Genomic DNA, 22,557 nt, shown 5'->3' with positions numbered 1-22,557 from the left:
AAGAAGAGTTAAGAATGAGAAAAAGGAACAGGACTAAAAGGAAAAAAGAAAAGCCAGGAGAGGAGAGAAAAGCATAAAGTGGAAAGTAGTAGAGTATCACCTACAGCTGCTTTAAGTGTTCGTGTCTTAGTTGCCCAAATATTGCTTCTTTTGGGACATATCGATGGTGCACAATGGATCTTGTCATGAAGACCTGAGTTCAAATCCAACCTCAGACACTTGTTAGCTGTGTGACACTAGGTAAGTCATGCCATTTATCTCAATTTCCTCAACTGTAAAATGGACATAATAACAGCAATTACACCCCAGGGTTCTTGTAAGGATCAATGAGATAATTATTGGGCATAGCATATTGTAATATAAATATAATTATTAACAGAGGAATGGCAAACTCAAAGAATTGTATTTTATACATGTACAATAAATTGAGATTAGAGCTGAGAGTAGAAAGCACAATACAGTGCAGATGTCTGGATACTATTAGTTTGCTTAAGGCAATAGAAAAGCAAACAAGAGTTTATTAAGCACCTATGTTTTAGGTATCATATTAGATATTTTGCAAATATTATCTCTTTTAATCCTCAGAAAAATTACAGAAAGTAGGTGCATTTATTATCTTCATTTTATAGGTGAAGAAACTAAGCTAGATAAAGGTTAAAGTGACTTGTTGGGGGGGAGTCACATACCTAGTAAGTAACTAAGCTAACTTTGAACTCAAGTCTTCTTGACTCTAGGTACAACGATTTATTCCTTGGACCACTTAGCTATATATATATATATAGGAAAATGCTTTTGCTTTCCCCCTAAGACTGATATTTCTATGGGTCAACCTTTCTAGGGATTCTATAAAATATAGACTGGCAATCTGGGGCAAGAGAAGGAAAAATAGAAGAAAAGGATCAAGGGAAGTTGCTGCAATAAAATGAATCATGATTATATTCTGATGCCCATGCTCCATACTGATTTCACATAGTCAATCATCAGGGTTTGCCCTTAACTACTCAGTAAGGCTAATTTGCAAGCCTCTTCAAAACAAAATACTATTAAACTTTGCTTAAATAACCTCACCTAACTTCCTAAAATAACTTCACATCTGATTACAAACAGCTTTCAGAGTTTCACTTTTTAAGGAAAATGTTACCAAGCTGAAGCTAAAGGTTTCCAGAAGCCCTAAAGTTTGCACTACTTGTTTGAATTATTCAAATGCTTCGCCAACAATTGTGTCAGATGTTGCTAAAATATGTCTACAAGGGTTTCCTGCTGTTCCCATTGAAACAATAGTGATGGAGAGTTCTGATGACAGAATGGAAAGTTCTATCTGGTGACAATCATCGATGACCATTTATTGTATAGTCTTCACAAATACAGTGACAGGTTGTTGTTGTTTGTCCTCTGTTCTCTAAGAGGACCAATGACATCAGGAAGGTGATGCTTTGACTTGCAAGTAGAAATGGATTTGAGCAAGGGAAGGGAGGGCTATGCAAAGTCACCAGCTTCATTTTCCCCTCTGGAGCCATCTGGGTCCAGTGGTCAGATATGGATCAGGTTGACTGGATGCAGTGGGTCTTTTTCCCAGGTTTTAATTTGATTGAGGTAACATCTTGCAACACAATGCCATTCATCATTTTCATACAATCATAGATTTAGAGGTGGGTGGGACTTTTATTTTAGATTATCTAGCCCAACCATTTCATTTTACAGCTAAAGAAATTGAGGATCAGAGAGGGAAAGAAACCCATCAAAGATCATGTGGTAGGAAGTGGTAAAATCAGAATCTTAGGTGGGTCCTTTGACTGCAAATTGAACACCATTTCCATTACTTCACACTGTTTCTCAGATCCAGTGATGGATTTGTTGTCAAAGGATATAGGTCTGAATCCTGGCTCTATCATTTGCTATTGTATGTAACTTTTGACAGTTGCTAGAAGACTATTTTAGACATCTTTGTCTGAAAACATTTTACAATTGTATTCTATGTCTTATTTCCAGTCATTTAGGAAATTCCTGAGAGGTAAGGGGATCTATCTTAAGGGTCTTGCCCAAATGATTCAGTGTCCCCCCAAATATGTCCATGTTGATAAATAACAAGCTTAGACCTCTTCTTTCCCCCCAGGCAGTTTAGCAGTCTTGGGGGTGGGATCCCTTCTGTGTCTATTATTCTGAATAATGTATTTAATATTGGAATTAGTTGATCTTAAATGTTTGATAGAATTAACTTGTAAATCCATCTGGTACTAATGCTTTTTCCTTAGAAAGTTCATTTAAAGTCTGTTCTTTTGCTTTTTAAAAATATTTTTAAATGGGGGAAATAATTTCACTGTCTTCACCATTATCAATACAATTTATATGCAACTTTCTAAATACTTAATTAAAAAACACAACCTAATTTTGAAAAATGATTATTAAAAGATACTCAAAGCCTGAATTTCCATGATAGTTAAATTTGGAAGTCAATCCAATACATCTGTACATAGTTGTTAGAGAAAATAATCTAATCCTGCTGCTTTCTCAAAATTTACTATTCCATTTAATTAGAAAAGTTTATTTTACATCTTTGTTTTATTATTTTGTTTAATCATTCCCCTCTTAGGAGGATATCATCACTCTATTATAATTTGACCACAAATTTAGGATAAAGTTGTAAAATATTCATTCTTGCATCCTATTAGTAGTTCAGCGTTATTCCAATATCAATTATTTAATAGATTTCACATTGTATTTTAAAAACTTCTTGATTATATAAATTTGCTATAAAATGGAAATATGAAGTTATAATAATGCCCTATATTAGAAATTGGGAAAAACTCCCTTAGTTCTGTTTGATTCCAGGAATGAATCATATCTGAATGCCAATCATATAGCCATAGGGTCTCAAAAGCAAGACTCAGGATTAACCAGATAGGGCATTTTTTCCTCTTCAGAAAAGAAATAGCACAATGGAGAAATAGAGTCACAAGGATCCTACTCATTCCCAAAGATTTTCCCAAGTACAGACATGCACCTTTAGAACTCCCAGATTGCAGCACATGCCATTTTGTATGATTGGTTTCATGACAATTCAGACAATTATCCCTGTAAGCACTCAAAACAAAAGAAAATTACAGTCCCAGGAATTTTTATCTTCAATAGCAAAAACACCCCCCAACAACTTAAGGTTTGAATATCTTTCCTGATGTTTCCCTAACAGTTAGCATTTCATTTATTCTTTATTTATAAATTTAAAAACTACCTATATTTCTGGAATTTCAGACATATAACACATACTTGGTAGTTTGCTGTCATTTATATGTTGAAGTTATATCTTTAAACCACCCTATATATTTCATAATCATCAAGGATTTCAAAAGAAAATTTACAAATATATATATTATTGTTTGCTTTATAACAAAATATGCCTCATTAAATATTTAACAATTTTCAAATATCTATTTTTAATCACATCTTTTTAAAAGCTCAATTTGTATATAATAGAATCTAGATTAAAAAGCTGTTTTATCTAACAACATTTCTGTAACAATGGCCTCTCAAATTTCACAATAAAGAGAATTTAGCAATATAACATAAACATCAAGTATTTTAAAACATGAAACAAAACTTCAGATGACATCAATTGTATTTCCAAATTATCACAAATACAAATCACTGATTTTATTATGTTTGCCATTTTAAAACCACTTCAAGTTATTAAACATGGAACAATTACATTGATAAGTAAATACACAAGAGTAGTAAGAATAACTGCACTGGGGATATGCCTGGACAAGGATTTTAAAATTTGAATGCTGAGCAAAAGAATAAATCCAGAGATGAAATTCATGACTATTTATTTGCATGATTGCTTATTAACTGTCCTTGGAAGGACTAAATCACTCAGGGAGAGAATTTGGGGATGATTATGAGGCTGATTCTTTCCACTGACAAGATGGAAGATTCCCCATGTTGGGTATGGCTGCTCTCAGTATACAATCTGAAAAAAAAGGAACCCAAATCTTTTCTGAGCTGATAATGGCAGTATTCATGTACTAGTATAAGATTGGAGGTTCATTTAATCAATCAATCAAACTTTTAAAACTAATGTACTGCCTCTCCTCCTATGTATGTATTCTGAGTATTCAATAAAGTAGCAAGTCAATTCAGAAAAACCTCCTCTCCCCCAACCCCACCCCCACCCCTATTTGAATCTCTGAGAACTTAGAGAAGAAATAGAGCAATTCTAGTAAAATCCCTGAAAGGGAATTTCTTTAGAGTATAGAGAAAAGAAAAATAACCTTCTTTTTCCTTGCCACCTTGACTTGAGTACCTTATAAACTGGAGAATCAAAGAATTTAGACTTCATTAGAATTCTAACTATATTTCTAGGATAGGCAGTAGATAGTGGTATTATTTTCTTTGGGAATTAAGACACTGAGGAGAGACAGCTTAAAGACAATAAAGAACTCAACAGTTATATATACCATGCCAAGGGAAAGTTACAATGAGTGTTCCATAAAGGCGTCACCAGGAAAGGAAATGAAAAAAGAGTAGTCAAAGAAGAAAAGGTGACCCAGATAATGTACCACCATGGAAGCTGCTAGGAAGGGATTTTGAGAACAATGGGCCCTTTTTCTACTGGACTTCATAAATACAGATGGGAGAATGTGTCACAGACTTTGGGGGAGAGGTAATTCTGAGAATACTATTCTCACTGTATATAGCAAATTAGTAAATATCCTTTTGTAAAAACTAATTAACTCTATCTTAGCCTCAAATCTGCCTACTTTGAATTTTCTGGTCTTTCAGAGGTGTATAACTTTCTTGGAATTCATGCCAACTTAGGATCAGAAAATCTGTATAACTTATAAATTGAGGGCCTTAGACACCCCCCCACACACACACCACAAACGATTTCTACCATAGATATTTCCCAAAAGAGATATGTAGGTGCAAAGCATCATTGGCAGCTGCGACCAACCATTTGACCCCATGAAAGTCCTACAGTTTCATTACACTTAATACAAATATCCTCATCCATCAAAAATCTCTCGTAGAATTATATAGTTACAGGGGATTTCTGGGTTCATGTGATCCAGCTGATTCCTGAAAAAAAACAATGAGTTGTCCAATGCATTGAACCAAGTGGTCGTGCAACCTCTACTAGAAGAACTTAGCTCCAGGGTATTTTGTTCCACATTAGGTTATTTCTAAATATTAAGGACAACTAGAAGGCATAGAGGATAGAGCACTGGCCTGGGATTTAGGAGGATAGGAGTTTGAATCCAGTCTCAGACACTTGCCACTTATTAGCTGTGTGACCTTGGGCAAACCCTGATTGCCTCGCATACAGGGCCATCTCCAGTCATCCTGATTCATATATGGTCTCTGAACCCAGATGGCTCTAGTGGAGAAAGTGAGGCTCGTGACTTAGCTCAGCCCCCTCACTCAAATCCAACTCATGTGCCTGGCATGGATTCACCTTCCTGATATCAAGGTCTTCAAAAATGAAGGATAAATATTATTTCTAAATATTAAAAAATTCTTCCTACTCCCTGCCTTTTTTGCAGCTCCTATTCATTGCTTCTAGTTACGTCCTCCGGGCACAAGCAAAACAACGTTAATTCCTCTTCTACCTAAAAATACTTGAAGATAGCCATCAAGTCATGCCTGAATCTTCCTTCAATAGGCTAAATAAGTCTCTTTCAGGTCCTTCAGCCAATTCTCATATGGAATGATTTTGAAACCTTCACCATCTTGGTTGTCTTCTTTTAGACACTTTTTCCCCCTTTTTCGGTGTTTTATAGAAATATATTTTTTAATCATTGACTAATGACCTCTTCCTAATGCTACAATTAGAAACAAAGATTGTAGACTTGTCAGGGGGGGGGGGGATCATAAAAAAAAGATGAGGAGAAAACTAGTTATTCATTCAACAAAAGAGTAGACTCTTGCCAACTGCTTATTCATAGAAAAGATTAAGATCTGTGGATCTCTCATGGTTCCATTCTTCAGGGTGAAGGAAAAACAAAGGGAATTCTTTTCTTCTGCCCATCTTGAAGAAGTCAATGTGTTGCAGTGCCTAGTACAAGGTTCCCCACTTTAGTTGAAAAAACAATCTAAAGAGCTGTCTTTAAGCCTAGTTTACTATCAGACCTCTAGGTGGCACCATAGTGCATAGAGCATTAGGACAAGAGGAAGACCCGAGTTCAAATGTGACCTCAGACACTTGCTAAGTCCCTTAATTTATGTTTACCTAAGTTTCCTATAAAATGGGGATAATAATGTCACCGACCTCCCAGGATTAGCTTTGAGGATCAAATGAGATAAAAGATGTAAAACACTTAAAGACAGTGCCTAGCATAGTAAATGCTATATAAATTATTGTTGTTGTTTGTAATTATTTTTATTACTACTACTACCAGCTGAGTGACATTGAGAAGGTCATCCAACCACTTACCCTTAATCTCTGCTTCAGTTTCTTTAATTGAAAATTTAGAATAATAATGCCACCTATTTTCCAGGGTTGCTTTAAAGAAAAAAAAATGAGATCGTATCAGTAAAGACATGGTATCTCAGACATAGTAGTAACTTCATAAATATTTGTTTCTTTCCTACTTCTGTTCTAGTCAGACCATATGTCTGACTCAGTCATGTTTCTTCTTGTTGGATTCTAGGTCTTCCTTTTCTTTTTTATTCCAAGTTCTGCCAATTCTGAGGGTTAGTGATGGTGTCCTTCTACCCTTTCCCAAGGGACAAGTCTGTTTTTTTTATTAAAGGTTTCCTACCTTATTGATATCCAGAAGGCCACCTCCTCAGTCTACTTCTTGAAGTCCTGAAGACATAGAAAAACAAATCACAACTTACCACATGGGCAAAGGACAGCCAAGCAGAAAAGAATTGTGACACTGAAAAGAGTGAGAATGGTAGAGAGGTGAAGAGTGGAAACAGTTGGAAGAAGATAAGAAGTTATTTTTTAGTGATGATGTAAATTCCCGATCCTTAGGAAGGTAGATATTTGTGTATTATGGCATTAATCCGAGATGACAGTTTGGGTCAGATGTGACTGAGATGAGAGAGAGAGAAAAAACTCAAATTTCTGCCATTGTGGTTCTGAAGTCTTTGCAATTTTCCTTTCTGTGGGAAAGAAAGTGTCCTGCTTCTCCATCACCCACAGATACCCATACTATGCTGAACAACTGGTGGTGTGACATTTAATTAAATCACACATTGGTCTGATGCTTTTTTACTTTAGCTAATTGACAGGCTAGGGGGAAAATACCCAAAACATAGAAGAAACACAACTGGTTTTCTTTGCAGGCTCATACTATCCTATCTCCAGAAGAAATAGGAAAACTGAAATTAGGCCCACAGGATCTGGTTTTATATTAAAGATGGGCCTTGAATATAGGTTCATTAGAAACAAGTATAGATGAGATGATAATTAATGGGGGAGTTTCGCAGTCTTTTTCATTCATTTACTCACTTAATGAACATTTATTTGCAAGACTCTGAGCTTGGTACTGAAGAGACAAAGACTAAGACTAAAGAGTTCCTGACCTCAAAGGGCTTCTATTCTAGTGGAGTTAGCTGCTAGAATGATTTCAAAAGAGAAAGTAAAAACAGAGTTCAGTGATGACATTTTAGGGGAGGAAATAGGAGTTTGGTGGAGCAGAATCAGTCACCTCTTCCCTGAACAGCTCTGTCTCTTAGAGCCCATCATATTTTGTTGATTGAAATAAGGAAGTTTTATTTTTATTAATAGGTAAGATCCTCCTGATTCAAAGCTGTCTTGTTCTTTGGAGGAAGTGGCAGGGATGGGGGTGGGGAGAAGGGAATGAGCATCTCCACTGACCTTTAGTCTTCCAGAACTTTAAATAAAAGAGGTAAGATAGTGTCTCCAATATTGTTCAGAAGGACTAACTCCTTAATAGGAGCATGTGTTTTATTGCTTCCTTTCTCTCTGCTTATGAATTCAATAGCATATGTTTAAACAGAGCTGGTTTTATCTGGTATACCTCTAATTTGTTTTCCTAGCCAGGAAAGGTTATATTTAGAGAGGTCAAATTAAACCAAAAGGTAACTTTCCCTGACTGTCAAAATAAACTTAGATGAGTATCAGATGAGGCTCTAATCTAGTTTGAACAAACGTTATCTTTTCCATGAGAGGTGAGAAAAAGAGAAAAGGTAATATATTATACATAATAAAAAGTTATGAAAGTTATGAAAAGGCCAATAATGATCTCTCCCATTTTTTCACATCTGAGGTCAGTATCTGATGACTATAAAGTTCCTTCTACTTCCCTGTCACCCACCTACACAAACAGTGATGTATTAAACTGGGGATCTTGAGGCCTGCCTCCACTAACCACTCAGATTATCTTCTTTTAATCATAAACTCCTACACAGGTGGAATAACCCTGTCACATGAAAGACATTTGGGCTGAAAGAGAGAACTCTCCTGGGGAAATACTTGCCCCCAAGCAATTCTTCATGTTATAGAAAGAATTTGATTCCTTGCTCATCTACCCACTCACTATCCGTGTTCCCTTGGTTCATTTTTTTGGGAGAACTACTCCAATATAGGGAAACAAAAATTGTACAGTCCAGAGAAAAACATTTAATCTGAATGATCTGACCACTTACCCTGACAGATGGCATGGAAAAGGAGATTCAATCAATAAACAAACATTTATGAAATATCTACTTTCAGGTAGCAAGGTGGCATAGAAGATGGTATGCTAAATCCAGAGTCAGAAACACTAGAGTTCAAACCTGATTTCAGATACTTAAACTGGCTGTGTGACCCTGGACAAGTCATTTCTGGTCTGATTCCTCTTTGGTAAAATGAAAATAATAGCATTTACCCTCCAGAGTTATTATGAGGATAAAGTGGGACAGTATTTGGAAGTGCTTTGCAAACCTTAAAGTATTATATAAAATACGAACTGTTATGTGGCAGGGGTATGTAAAGACAGAAAACCAAGTATTCAATCAATAGCTACTTACTCATACCTGAAATCTATTTGCCAAACCCTGGAAACAAAAATACAAAGAAGAAAAGAATTTCTGACCACAGGGAACTTTATAGTCTATCAGGGAATCTTTGTGTATATAATTATATACAAATAAATATAAATTATTATATATCATATAACATATGATATATAATATGCAAGGATATATTTTTCAGCAGGATGTGTTGGGAGAATCAGTCTCCATGTACAAATATCCATTGAGTTAAACTTTGAAGGATACTAGGTTTTGAATCATATCCTTAAAGTAAGAAAAGCTTGGGTTTAAATCTTTTATCTTACTCTATCTGTGGAATCATAGGCAAGACATATAATTTCTCTGAGTCTCCTAGGATTATTGTGAGATTTCATTGAGATTAAGTATTAAAAATACCTTGCAAACTTTAGAACACAATTACAAAAGCTTTATTATTATTATTATTATTGTCCTCTGAAACCATCTGAATCCACTCATCCAGGCCATACTCTATTCTTTAAAGATGCTCAGTCTTACCCATTTTCTTTAATTTCTTTCATTTTCTTTGCATGAGGCAATGAAATGATGCGATTTGCCCAGAGTCTGGAACTACTAGTAAGTACTACAGGTAGTAAGTATCTGAGACCAGATTTCAGTTCGTGAAGATAAGTCTTCCTGATTCCAAACCCATTGCTCTATCCACTGTGTCACTTAACTACTCAGGTACTATTTTTAACCCCGTTTTATATTTGAAAAAGTATATGCAAATGATCACTTATTAGTAAAAGTGTACACAAAAGAGAATTTATTAGTAAAAGACTGAGGTCAAATTTGAACTGAGGTCTTCCTGATTCTAGTAGTCTTTATAGACTGTTCCCCCAGCTGCACTGATGGTTGGTTTGTAGACTGGGAATAGGATTTAGAATTTCAGTCTTGTTCTCTTTCCACTAGTTCAGCAGTTATAAATCTTTCTGTATGGAGGACCATTAAAAAGTTGCACACCTTCATATGATAGCATTTGTACTACTATCACCAGTTAATGGAAAAATAAATGTTGATGAAAAGTTATACATTCAGTAGTTTTTAATTAATTTTTATTCACCATGAATTTACATATTTTAAAATAAGTGTATATATACACATATATACATACATATTTTAAAATAAGTGTATATACACACATATATACATACATATGGAACAGCTAAATGATATAACGGATAGAGTGTCAAGCCTGGAGACAGGAGGATCTGAGTTCAAGTCCAGTCTTAGGCACTTACTAGCTGTGTGAATCTAGAGAAGTCACTTTACCCTGTTTGCTTTAGTTTCCTTATTTGTAAAATGAGCTAGAGAAGAAAATGTCAAACCAGTATTTTTGCCAAGAAAACCTCAAATAAGGTCACAAAGAATCAGACACAACTGATAAATGACTCAACAACATATATACACAACATATAATGTGTGTATATACAATATAGATTATATAATATCCATCTCATATATATATATAATTAAATAGATATGAGATGTGTATATGCATATACAGAAACACACATATGTATTGCTGACAGACTTCTCCAGTCTGTAGGAGGTAAGTTTGCATTCATTCTATAGCACTAAAAAATGAAATGGACCCCTTATAATAACCTAAGGAAACTGGATCCACATTTAGAACCACCACTCTTTTAAGCCCTACTTAACCTTCAGGAAATAGATAGCTTCTCTTTTTAGGTGTGTTCAATTTGTGTCTCAGTTTGGCACAAACTACGATACTAAGTGAAATGAAGCCCTCAAAGATCAGTGTATATTCCTTAAGCACAGAAGATTAACACCTGGCCTTATATTCCAAATAAAATAGCCAGCTCTAATACAAGAAGTTCTGTCCTATTTCTGTTCTAAATCTTTTCTTTAAATGAGTTAAGTGACTATCACCATTTACATTTGGGGATAATCTTTGGGAATGTGATCATTCTGCTGAAAGATATCTTGAGAATTCACTTGAAATATTCTTCTTTGTCTTCACATTAATCCACAAAAGTAGCTAGGTGGTGAAGGGAATGGAGTCCTGAACCTGGAGTCAGGAAAATATGAGATCACATATGCCCTCAGAGTCTTATTGTGTGATTCTAGACAAGTCAATGACCTTCTCTCACTCTATACTTCATAGGCTTGTTAAGATGACCAAATGAAATCATATGCAATTGGTAATTGATCTACATCATTCCACATTTCTTTAAATTCCTATTTTTCATTTCTTAGAGCACTCATATTCCTCAATTTGAATAATCATTACTCAACAAACTGAAGCCTATTTTGTTTCTAGTTTTTATTACTAAAAATAATATTTCAGCATATATGGTTTCTTTCTTTAGATATCTTTAACATGAGTGATATACCTAACAGTGGATCAAAGTCACCTGTAGCTTTGATTACAAAAATTACTGTTCAAGTGGCTTTGCTTATCCCATAATTCAAGAGTGAATTCTCAATTTAATACATCCATTATTCTTCATGTGATCCTCACATAATATTGTTATATGGTCAAGTTCCCCATATAGAATATTTTCTCTTTTTTTTTGTTTTGCTTTGTTTTTTTGGCAAGGCAAATGGGGTTAAGTGACTAACCCAAGGTCACACAGGTAGGTAAGTATTAAGTGACTGAGGCTGGATTTGAACTCAGGTCCTCCTGAATCCAGGGCTGGTGCTCATGCACTGTGCCACCTAGCCACCCCTAGAATCTTTTCAATAGTTATATTTATGTCCCCATCAATCAGTCAAACAATGATCTTTCATTATGTGTCTAACATGTTTCAAGTATTAGGTTCCAGAAATACCAAATTTAAAAAAAAGTTCCTTCCCTCAAGGAGCTTATAATCCAGCTAGAGGAGATTAGATAGATAGATAGATAGAGATAGAGATAAAGATAGAGACAGATAGAAGAGATAGATTAGATATAGATATAAATAAAATAAATGCAAAGTGCTTTTGAGAAGGAACTAGCTGCTGGAAAGGTCTCATGTGGAATGCAATGATTGAACTGAGTTCTTGAAGGAAATGAGGAATCTAGAAAGATGGAGGCGAGGAGCATTCCAGGAATGGGAGACAATCAATTGGAAGATTGGGGAGATGACAGCCTTGGAGAAGGAAAAGCAGGAAGGCCATTTGACTAGCCTAAACTGTTTGAATAGTAGAATAATGTAAAGTAAGCAAAAAAAATGCAAGTTGAGTGGGAGACCTGTTATAGACAATGCCCTCCACCTCCAGGGGGAAATAACACTACAGAATCTGAATGTATACTGTGTCTACTTTTCTAAAACTCCTCTTGTGTCTCTCCTTCCTATCTCATGGCTTTCTTTCTTTTCCCTTAGTCCTAATTCCTCCTGCACAAAATGACTAATATGTAAATGTGTTGAACACAAATGTACATGTATAACTTTTACCAGATTGTTCACTGTCAGGGGAGAGGGGAAGGAAAGGGAGGGGGGGATAGAAAAATGTGTAGCTTATAAATTTGCAAATGGATAAATGTGGAAAAACAACTAATGCATATAAATAGAAAAATAAAATAGAGCATTTTTTTTAAAAGTCCGCAGGGGCGGCTAGGTGGCACAGTGAATAGAGCACCAGCCCTGGAGTCGGGAGTACCTGATTTCAAATGTGGCCTCATACTCTTAATAATTACCTAGCTGTGTGGCCTTGGGCAAACCACTTAACCCCATTTGCCTTGCAAAAACCTAAAAAAAAGTCCACAGAAAGAAAAAGAAAGGAAGGGAGGGAGAGAGAGAGAGAGAAAGAAAGAAAATAAATGCAGGTTGGGGCCAGTTTGTGAAGAGTTTTAAATGGTTCATTTCATTACCCTTCTTTTTGCATAAACCATGATATTAGTTAATATTTTCATCTTCCTCCAGCTTTTTGTAAATAGGGTTTTCCTCTTCCTTTTCCCTTACACTCACTCTCTCTCTCTCTCTCTCTCTCTCTCTCTCTCTCTCTCTCTCTCTCTCTCTCTCTCTGTCATATGGTTGGAAAATAGTAGGGGAAGCTCTCTTGCTTTGCTTCTTTTAGGGTAGATCTGTTCTAATGACAAAACAACAAAAAAACCAACTTGATTTTGAAAACTAAATGAACCTGTTTTGAATAGCAAATGAGAAAACAATGTGATAAAAGCTAATGATGAGAGCTCAGCTGCCACAGTATCCCTTTTCAACTTGGCTAAAGATCAACCTGAGGTCTGTTTGGCAAGAGTGGAAAAGTGAAGAAGACTGAAGAAAAGCACGGCCTGAAAAGATCAAAGAGAAAGAAATGAAGGGTAATTTAAATAATTTGAAGCAGGGAGCCAAAACATTTCCATATTCATTGAAGTGTTTGGTTTCTAAGAGATAAGAACATGTTTTCCTCCTTCCAGACAATATTTTCAGAAGAATTTCCCATTGGATGTTACCTCCTCCCCCAACCCAGATTTGGCAGTTTTTCTCAGGTTCTTTCTAGTAATGAATCTTGGGAGTCCAAGAATGAAAAAAAAAATATTCTTGTATTTCTATTATATGGTAAAGGTTCCTTTTAGACATGGGTCTTAGTTGGTATTTTTTCTTTGTTCAGTTATTCATTATCAATATTACTTTAGACAAATTACCTAGTTGCCTTTAATCTTGTATTGAACCTATAATCTTACATTTTATTTTATTTTTTGTGGGAAAAAATATTTTATTTATTTTTCCCACTTACATGCTATGGCAGTTTTCAACAATCTTTTTTTCCTAGGTTTTAAATTTTACATTTTTTTCTCCCTCCCTCCCATCCCTCCCTCCTTCCTCTGACAGAAAGCAATCTAATATAGGCTCTACATGTATAACCAGGCAAACATAGATCCTTATTAATCATGTTGTGAAAGAATATTCAAATTGAAAATTAGAGAGAAATAAAATAATACCCAAGACATTAGTTGGTATATTTTAAATCCCACCCAGAAACTTTAGGAAATGTTTTCTTCTTCAAACCCTCTCCACCCTCCTGAAAAATGTATCTAAAAAACAAGTTTTAACACTAAACAGAATATATTCTATGATAGACAAATTACAGTGTGCTCAACATCCCCCAATGTTTCATGGCTTCATCACTTATAGTCCACAAATGACTAGTTTCAAGTGTGTTGATCCCTTCTAACTGTTAAACCTCTTCTCCTCACTCTATAGTTCAACTATATGTCCAGAGACCCTGTCATAGCAGGGTGGTTATATGTCCTCAAAGATTGACACCATCTCCCAGTTCCTTTGGAGCTCATCTTCTTTGAGTTAGAGAACCAGAGGTACAGGTTCCTCTACTCATGTCATTGAATCTTTCAGACTTTAAAGACCATGAAGTCCAATGGATCATTTTACAGATATAGATATTGAGGTTCCAAGAAACAATGTGAACTACTTAGGGAATTTGAATCCAGGTCACCTGACTCCAAATGTAGTGATTTTTCAATTATATAGTCTCCTTTCTACCTGCATTCCCAATAATAGGATAGTAGATTTAGAGCAGGAAGGGAAGGGGCGGCTAGGTGGCACAATGGATAGAGCACCAGCCCTGGAGTCAGGAGTACCTGGGTTCAAATCTGGTCTCAAACACTTAATAATTACCTAGCTGTGTGGCCTTGGGCAAGCCACTTAACCCCATTTGCCTCGCAAAAGAAACTAAAAAAGTCTTTTTAAAAATTAGAGCAATAAGGGACTTTAGAGGTCATCTAATATAATCCCCTTTGTAAAAAAGAGAAGTTGAAGCTAACTAATGATTAAGTGAATTGACAAGGTCACACAGGCAGTAAGTGCCAGAGCTGGGATTTGAATCCAGGTTTTCTAAAATTTAATCAGTGTTTTAATTCCACTGAACCACATTCAGTCAATCAAAAAGCATTTGTTAAATGATTACTATGTGCCAGTCACTATTCTAAATGCTGGAGATACCGATACAAGCCAAAAAAAGAAAGACAGTCCCCATCCTCAAAGACCTTACATTCAAATAGGAAAAAAGCTGACATATAAATGTACAGGACATGGTGGTTGGAGAATGAGGAATGACTGGTTCAGCCCTCAGATATTTTAGGAAGAACTTACCAATGGGAAAAGGAACCTCCAGACGCAGAGTCAGAAGGCAGCTGTGGCTGTTTGGAGGAAAGCTTTGGGTCACACATTCACCTCTTGGGGAAGATTGAAATAATTTCTCTAAAAATCTTCTCTTTCCTTCCCCATGTTTTTGTTCAATCATGCCTGTCTCTGTAAGATCCCATGGACTTTGATCATGGGGTTTTCTTGGTAAAGATGCTGGAGTGGTTTGCCATTTTTTTTCCTCCGGGGGTCCCTATTTTTACATATGATGAGTTGAGGCAAATAGAGATGAGCTTAAAATTAATTATTTAAATTATCCTTCACTTCTATCTCTTTGAACTTTTCTGCTTTTCTTCGGTCTTCTTCACTTTTCCACTCTTGTCAAACAAAACTCAGATTGATCTTTAACCAAATTGAAAAGGGATACCAATTGGGACTTATATCAGAAATGCAGAAATGATTTAACAATGAAAACTATTAATAAAATTGATAATATCAATAATAATAATATACATATAATTATATCATTAGAAGTAGGAAAAAGTTTTTGGTAAAGAACAATACTTACTTTATTTAAAATATTTTAAAATATGGGTGCAATTGGGTTTTACCTGGAAGTACATTTGATAAAACAAACTCAGAACCATATCAGATTAAATAATTGGAGAAATAAAAATTATTCTGGGGTAGGCAGGGTCAATATAACAAAAAGTCAAGAGTGGTAAAGGAATGTAAGGGAAGAATGTTTAGCAGTATCAGATCTTAAACTATATCATAAGGCAGGAATTATCAAAACTATCTGATGCTGAGCTAAGAAACAGAAAAGTAACTCAGAAATGAAGACTCATATAAGGTACAAGATTTAGGTAAGGATAGAAATAGCAAATGGTGTATAAATTGAAATTCTCTGAAGCTTCAAAATTGAAGAACCAAGTTTTAATGACTGTAATAAATTATAATAAGTCAAAATTTTCTAGGAGCTTCCAGATTTGGAACCAGAGAAGCAGAGCCCTCTTAGAGATGTCCTGATAATAAAGATTATTGTCCTAAAAAAAGATTTCTAGGTATCTACAAGAGACATTTGGGATTCAAAATGTGCTAGCTAACTAGATATTGAGAATGAGTTACTAATATACAAAGAGACTTGATTTTAATTAATATTATGATAATTATTGTATTGCTTTGACCTTTTGTTTCAAGAGGCTTATGTTTAAAATTTCTTGGTTATCTTGGTGATGTGTCAATCTTCCCTTCTCAGAACTAGTCCACTGTGAGACCTTGACATAGTTTTATCTGTACCTGACTTTATGTAATTATGGGAATTGTGAGAAAAATTTTATTGCATTGCTTGAGCCTAACCCTATGTGGTTGGGAAACTAGATCACCTCTCTGTGTGGTTTAAAGACTTTTAAGTAAGAACTAAGAACTGAGTTATACTGAAAAGAAACTCAGATCCAAAGACTGATATAAGGTGTTTTATCTAAAGGTCCTTCCCAGGTCTTTTTGACTACCCTGCACAGCTTCCAATCTTATGGTTGTATACTGTTGGATCATTTGAAGAATGCCCTTGCTCCTGAGTAAATGGTAGAACCCTTCAGGGACCTCAAGATTCTCCTAGGATGAACCCAGAAGTAGCATCCAGAGGAGGTATCTCTTCCAAGATTCTAGGTGAAGGTCAAGTATACTGTCCTAGATTTTTTCCTCCTCTTCTCTTTGGTCATATGTCCAAATACCAAGGCCCTGATTTAAGCATATGTTGGCATTTCTTCCTTCACATTTTTGCTCCTCCTTTCTGCTTGCAACAAAATAATAGCTAGCAATGATACTGGGACATACTTTTCTAACAGGTCCCATCAAGGAACTAATCCCCTTGGCAACATCTCTTCCTGGCCTAACTGACTTCTTGTAGTATCTTGTTTTGTACCTGCCTCTGTTTTATTGGCCATGAAAGTAGAGATTCTTTCAGAACCCTTCCCTTTGACCAAAAATAGAGAAATGCCAAGATAATAGGAGATACCCTGTTTATTCAAGCTATGGTTCCACAATCAGGTTATGCTCTGAACTTGGCTTAACAATTGGAGAACCAAATAATCTGAGCCAAGATCTGAGCCATAGCAAAACCTCAGCATTAGGATTTATTAATTTCCCTATTTTCCAGGGGAAATTGGTCTGAGAGTTGAGACCCTAGCCAATATGTTGTAACAGAAAGTGATCAATCAAACTTCCTAACACTCTGAACAATACCCATGCTTGTAACTGCTAAGTGAACACAACCAGGTGCTATACTCCTGTTCCTACAGTGCTAACTCTGGTTTTGTAGCCCACTGAATGATTACAAGGCTCAACAACCCTTAAGGCTTAAAACAATCACAAGGCTCAACTATCTAATGACTTGGAGGTTGTTCCCACAGTACCCAAGGTTACCTGTTTCGTCCCCAAAATGCTTACACTTATGGACCTTCCATGCAAACCATTTACTCAAGACCTAAGAATGACTGTGATGTGTTCCAGAGGCATTTTTTGTGGTATTCATATAAAAATCCAAACCCTGCCACAAGCCATAAACCCTGCTTCTCAAGAGAACTTTCACTTACAAGCATTTTACTCATTTTGAAATTAAACTTCTATTTGATTCTTGACTCTCCTGTCTCTAGCCTGCTTTGTTTGGCTCTGACCACCCAGAAGTTAGAGTCCCATTCCAGTCAGGTTGACAATTATCATTGTGATACATATTGGAACATTTTTCAGTGGATCACTTATAATGCAACTGGAACATTTTTCAGTGGATCACTTATAATGCAAATTATAAGACTGCTTTTCACAAAGAAAAGTGAAAAGCAGTGTTCTTAGGGGCTGACCAAGCAAACTGTGGTGTCTTAAGGAAATATTATTATGCAGTACAAAATGACAAACAGTAGGATTAAGAGAAACATGGAAAAGTTTATACAAACTGATGCAAAATAAAGAGAACAATTACATCATGACAAAAATAATATAAATGAAAGCAACAGTATGAGAAAACTGAAATGGTATTGAGTACAATGACCTATGTTGTTCCTGGGGAACAGATGATGAAATACACTTTCTTCTTCTTAGTAGGGAGATGAAAGATTCCTGGCACAAAATGTCACATATGCTGCTAGACCCAGTCACATCAACTTCAATTCAATTTGACTAATATTTATTAAGTCCTTATTGCATAAGAAAAGGAGGAATGTTGCATAGTAGACAGGATGGTTAACTCAGTGTTCCTTGAGGACTCATTGACACATATTTCTATATATTTCTGGGAAAGTCATTTAATTTTCCATTAACTAAGACAACTCTAAGATTGTGAATTGTAGAGTAGTTCCAATAATATACTTTGGACAGGGAAGTTTCTTCAGGAGCAATTGTCTACTTCAAGAAAATCACAGGTTTGTTTTTTTTTTATGCAAGGTACTAGGTTTGTCATGGGGGTGAACGTTACCGAGTTGCTTAACTGTTTCTCTTTGGTATAAGGGAAGATTCTATGGTGGGTACTAATTTTGGAAAATAACTGTGGTATTTTTTTAAAAAGCCTTTTTTTAGGTGGCTTTCTTATTTTGCAACTTACTGGAAACAATCAAGAATCTTTGGGTAAGGTTTCTCTATATTATGAACTATCTATCAAGTGAACTTTGAAGGTGGGAACTGATGTTCCATTAATATCCTGTGGAATCATAATGTAACCTGTTAATAAATTGAACACCATGGCTGCCCTTCACCCAGTAGATATGCAGTGCATTATCAAATATCTTATTTGAAGGGAAAGAAATATTTTTTTAAAATTCAATTCAAATAGAGCTGCCTTATCTTCAGGACATTGGTGTGGATAGGTCACCTATTCCATAATATACAATGCATGTATAAAGTGCCTTAAAATTTGCCAAGGATACCACTGCTTGGTCTATATCCCAAATACATAAAAGGGTGAGGGGAAGAACTGATTTGTACAAAAAATATTTATTGCAGCTCTTTTTTTGGTAACAAAGAATTGGAAATTGAGGGGATGCCCATCAATTGGGAAATGGTGAGCAAGTTGTGGTTTATGAATGTGATGGAATACTATTCTGCTGGAAGAAATGATGAGCAGGAAGATTTTAGAAAAACCTAGAAAGACTTATATGAACTGATGTAAAGTGAGCAGAACCAGGAGGACATTATAGTCAATAATAGCAACATTGTAAAATGGCCAACTTATGAATGATTTAGTCACTCTCAGCAATACAATGATCCAATTCATTTGTGAAGGACTTATGATGAAAAATGCTTTCCACCTTCAGAGAAAGAACTGATGGAGTCTAGATGCAGATTGAAGCATAATTTTTAAAATTATTTTCCTCATTTTCCCCTTTAGTCCCTTTCTTTCATAATGTTTAATATAGAAATAAGTTTTATATGACTATACATATTTAATGTTTATTAAATTCCTTGTATTCTCAAGGTGGAAGAGGAAGGGAAGAGGGGGAATTCAGAATTCAAAATTTTAGAAATCAAATGTAAAATATTGCTTTTTACATGTAATTGGAAAAAATAAAATATACTTTAAAAGATTTGAAAAACTTTTTCAAATATTTCTTCATTTTAACCTCACAACAACATTGAAATATAGATACTGTTATATTCATTTTACAAATGGGACAGGCAGAGATTGTGTCTTATCCAATCATATAGCTAGAAGGCACCTGAAATTGGTTTTGAATTCAGTTCTTCCTGACTCCATGTCTGGTGCTCTACTCAGTGTAGCACCTCACTTCCTCCAATATATTTTTTTGTAATAACAACTACAGGGGAGGCTGAGCCTGCTGTATCAGTTGAGTACAATAGTTCTGAGCAACAGTCCCCCAAATTATTTGGGTATCCATATTAACCTAATTCCAGTATAGTGAGCCCCTCAGAGTAGAAGATCAATAGGCTAAGGAGCACATTTCCTGGCCCATATTGTGTCCTTAATAGATGACTGAGGAGGAGTGAACTAAATCTAGTCAGAATGGAACAGGTTCAATATTCTTTATTGATCTGTAGTAAACTTGAGCTATCTGAGTGAAATATCCTAAGTCTTAAAAAAAGGTCTATGGAAGTTCACAAGAAATGGATGAAATCAGGAATGTACAGGTGAAACAATGACCTTATACTATGAATTGAGGTGAATGGTGCAGAAAGCATGTCTCCAGAAATCAACACTTTGCTAGGTGAGAGACTCAAGTATTCAAATGGATGCTCTCAAAAGATAATTTTATTGCCTAGCTTAGAATCCCAGTTTGTAATTAAAATACAAAAACTTACAAAGGAAACAAGTTAGGTTGAAATACAAATATGCACACATATGTATATGCGCCTATATGTATAAATGTACACATTCATATGCATATTCAAAATTTCCAAGTTAAAACCCCTTAATTTACAGGGTCCAAGAAAAAACCACTAAGTTATTCTCAAGTAAAATCCCTTCCAAGAGTGGGAGGTAGAGGTTGTCCTGGGGGTTACCTGCCCCATAAATTTTTGGGTGATCAGAGATCTGGTTCAGCTGGTTGCAAACAAACAGACTAGCTGGTACCTTTTTCTTTTGATCTTTCCCAAGGTGCAGGTGTTTCCCCTCCTCAGTTCTACTGAGCACAGATTTCCACAGCAGATGGGAGGGGGCTGAGTCTTATCACCCTTTCCCTTTATTTGTCAGCTTTTACTTTTTGTTTGATCAGGTAACCCCCAGAGGTGACATTTTGGCCTTTGTTCTGCAATATGCATAATCAGACTAGAGAAAGACATCTGCAGAGACTTTGATGCATTAAAAAAAAATTGTTTCTCAAGAATCACTCAGATCTGGATGGGTCTAACTCTAAGGGCGTAGTTTCCGTATTCATGATTGCCCTTTCTAGCTGTGTGTGGTTTCTTGCATGCTGAGGGTGGGAGAGATGAGAGACCTGATGTTTTGTGCTAACCTAAGCATTTATATACCTTGAAATACTTATAGAGATACATCTGGCACAAATTAGGAGTTGGGGAAAGGGTGATCGGCCACATTTATCAGTCCTTGATTCAAAGTGGCTGATTACTTCCTGCCTCACCCTCTAGAAGCTACATCCTTGGAACAGCTCTTGGTCAAGGACACATCAGTAATAATGCTACCCAACAAGATATGTAAAGATTATCCTTCAATCTCTCTTTTTTCTACTGGCTCCTTCCCTAATGCCCATGTCTCCCTCCTTCTCCCAAAAAACCCTCCCTTGATGCACCCATTCTTTCCCTTTTATGTTTATCCCACATCTCTCCTTTCTTTTTGGCTGTTGTTTATTTGTGATGTTCAAAGGAGACCAATCATGTCTTGACCTGCTCATGAATTGGATTTAAAGAAGAAAGAGTTGCACAAAGTTATCAGCTTTGCTCTCTCTTTCTGAGTCATTGAAATCTTGCAGCAGGACAAAGCTTAAAGCAATCAATGATGGCCAGGGATGTAGTGGATGACCTTGACATCTTCAATGTCTGACCAAGATCTATGTACTCCAAAGTGGCCTTCAGCTACTTCAATCACCACTTCCGCCACCACTGAAAAGAAATCGTTCTCATCCAACCATTCTACTGGAAGAAGTCTTCATATGTTTGGGGTAGACATCCCTTTGATTCACCTATAAGTTTGAGGTCTGTTGTATATCTTTTGTAGCTAAACTTACAAAGGCTGTCTGTAAAAGATACCTCTCACTCTATTCTTAACTCTCTGACTTCTAACTTCATCATTCTACCAACCAAATTGGCTCTTCCCAAGGTTTTGTTGCTGTTATTTCTTTCATGTCCATCTCTCTCTGTCCCCATTTGAGATTTTCTTGGCAAAGATATTGAAGTTGTTTAGTATTTCCTTCTCCAACTCACTTTACGGATGAGGAAACTGAGGCAAACAGCATTAAGTGATTTGCCTGTAGTAACACAGCTACTAAAGGTCTAAGGTTGGATTTGAATGCAGGTGTTTCTGACTGTTGCTCTATCTGCTGTACCACCTAGCTGCCCTCCCAATGTTATTATCAATCTTTTAATTGTTAAATCTAATGGCTTTTTTCCATTTTCTTGAGCTCTCTGCAGCCCTTGACATTAACAGTCATCCTTTGCTTAATATTCTTTTCTCTCTCAGTTTTTGTTTCATAATCCTCTTTTGGATTTCTTCCTACCAATCTGACTAGTTCCTCTCAATTTCCTTTGCTGGGCCTTCATCAAGTCCACTAACTGTGAGTGTACTTCAGAACTCTGTCCTTAGTTTTCTGCTCTTCTCTCTCCATAGCATTTCTTTTGAAGACCTCACCATCAGTTCCCATGAGCTCCATTATTATCTCTATGCAGATGATTCTCAAATCTACTTATCCAGCTTTATACCCTCTGCTTACCATCAGTCTCATATTGTCAATTGCCTATTGGACATTACAAAATGAATGTCCTGTGGAAATCTTAAGCTTAACATATCTAAAATGGAACTCATTATTTCTTCCCTAAATTGTCCTTTCTT

At 35.8% G+C, this 22,557-nt stretch overlaps 1 long non-coding RNA gene across 2 annotated transcripts in view; it reads right to left on the bottom strand.

The window, feature by feature from the left end:
* LOC141512798 (uncharacterized) overlaps positions 1-22,557 on the bottom strand; it is a 195,016-nt gene that overhangs the window by 160,906 nt on the left and 11,553 nt on the right. For both annotated transcript variants that reach the window (XR_012475600.1, XR_012475601.1), the window contains exons 2-3: positions 6,759-6,805; positions 6,431-6,499 (exon numbers count right to left, since the gene is read on the bottom strand). This is a non-coding gene — a long non-coding RNA (uncharacterized LOC141512798). The remainder of the gene's footprint in view (positions 1-6,430; positions 6,500-6,758; positions 6,806-22,557) is intronic.

Source organism: Macrotis lagotis, chromosome 2 (assembly GCF_037893015.1).
Source record: "Macrotis lagotis isolate mMagLag1 chromosome 2, bilby.v1.9.chrom.fasta, whole genome shotgun sequence".
Taxonomy (NCBI): domain Eukaryota; kingdom Metazoa; phylum Chordata; class Mammalia; order Peramelemorphia; family Peramelidae; genus Macrotis; species Macrotis lagotis.
Note: the sequence above shows the minus strand (reverse complement) of the source record. Positions and strands in the feature narration are given on the sequence as shown.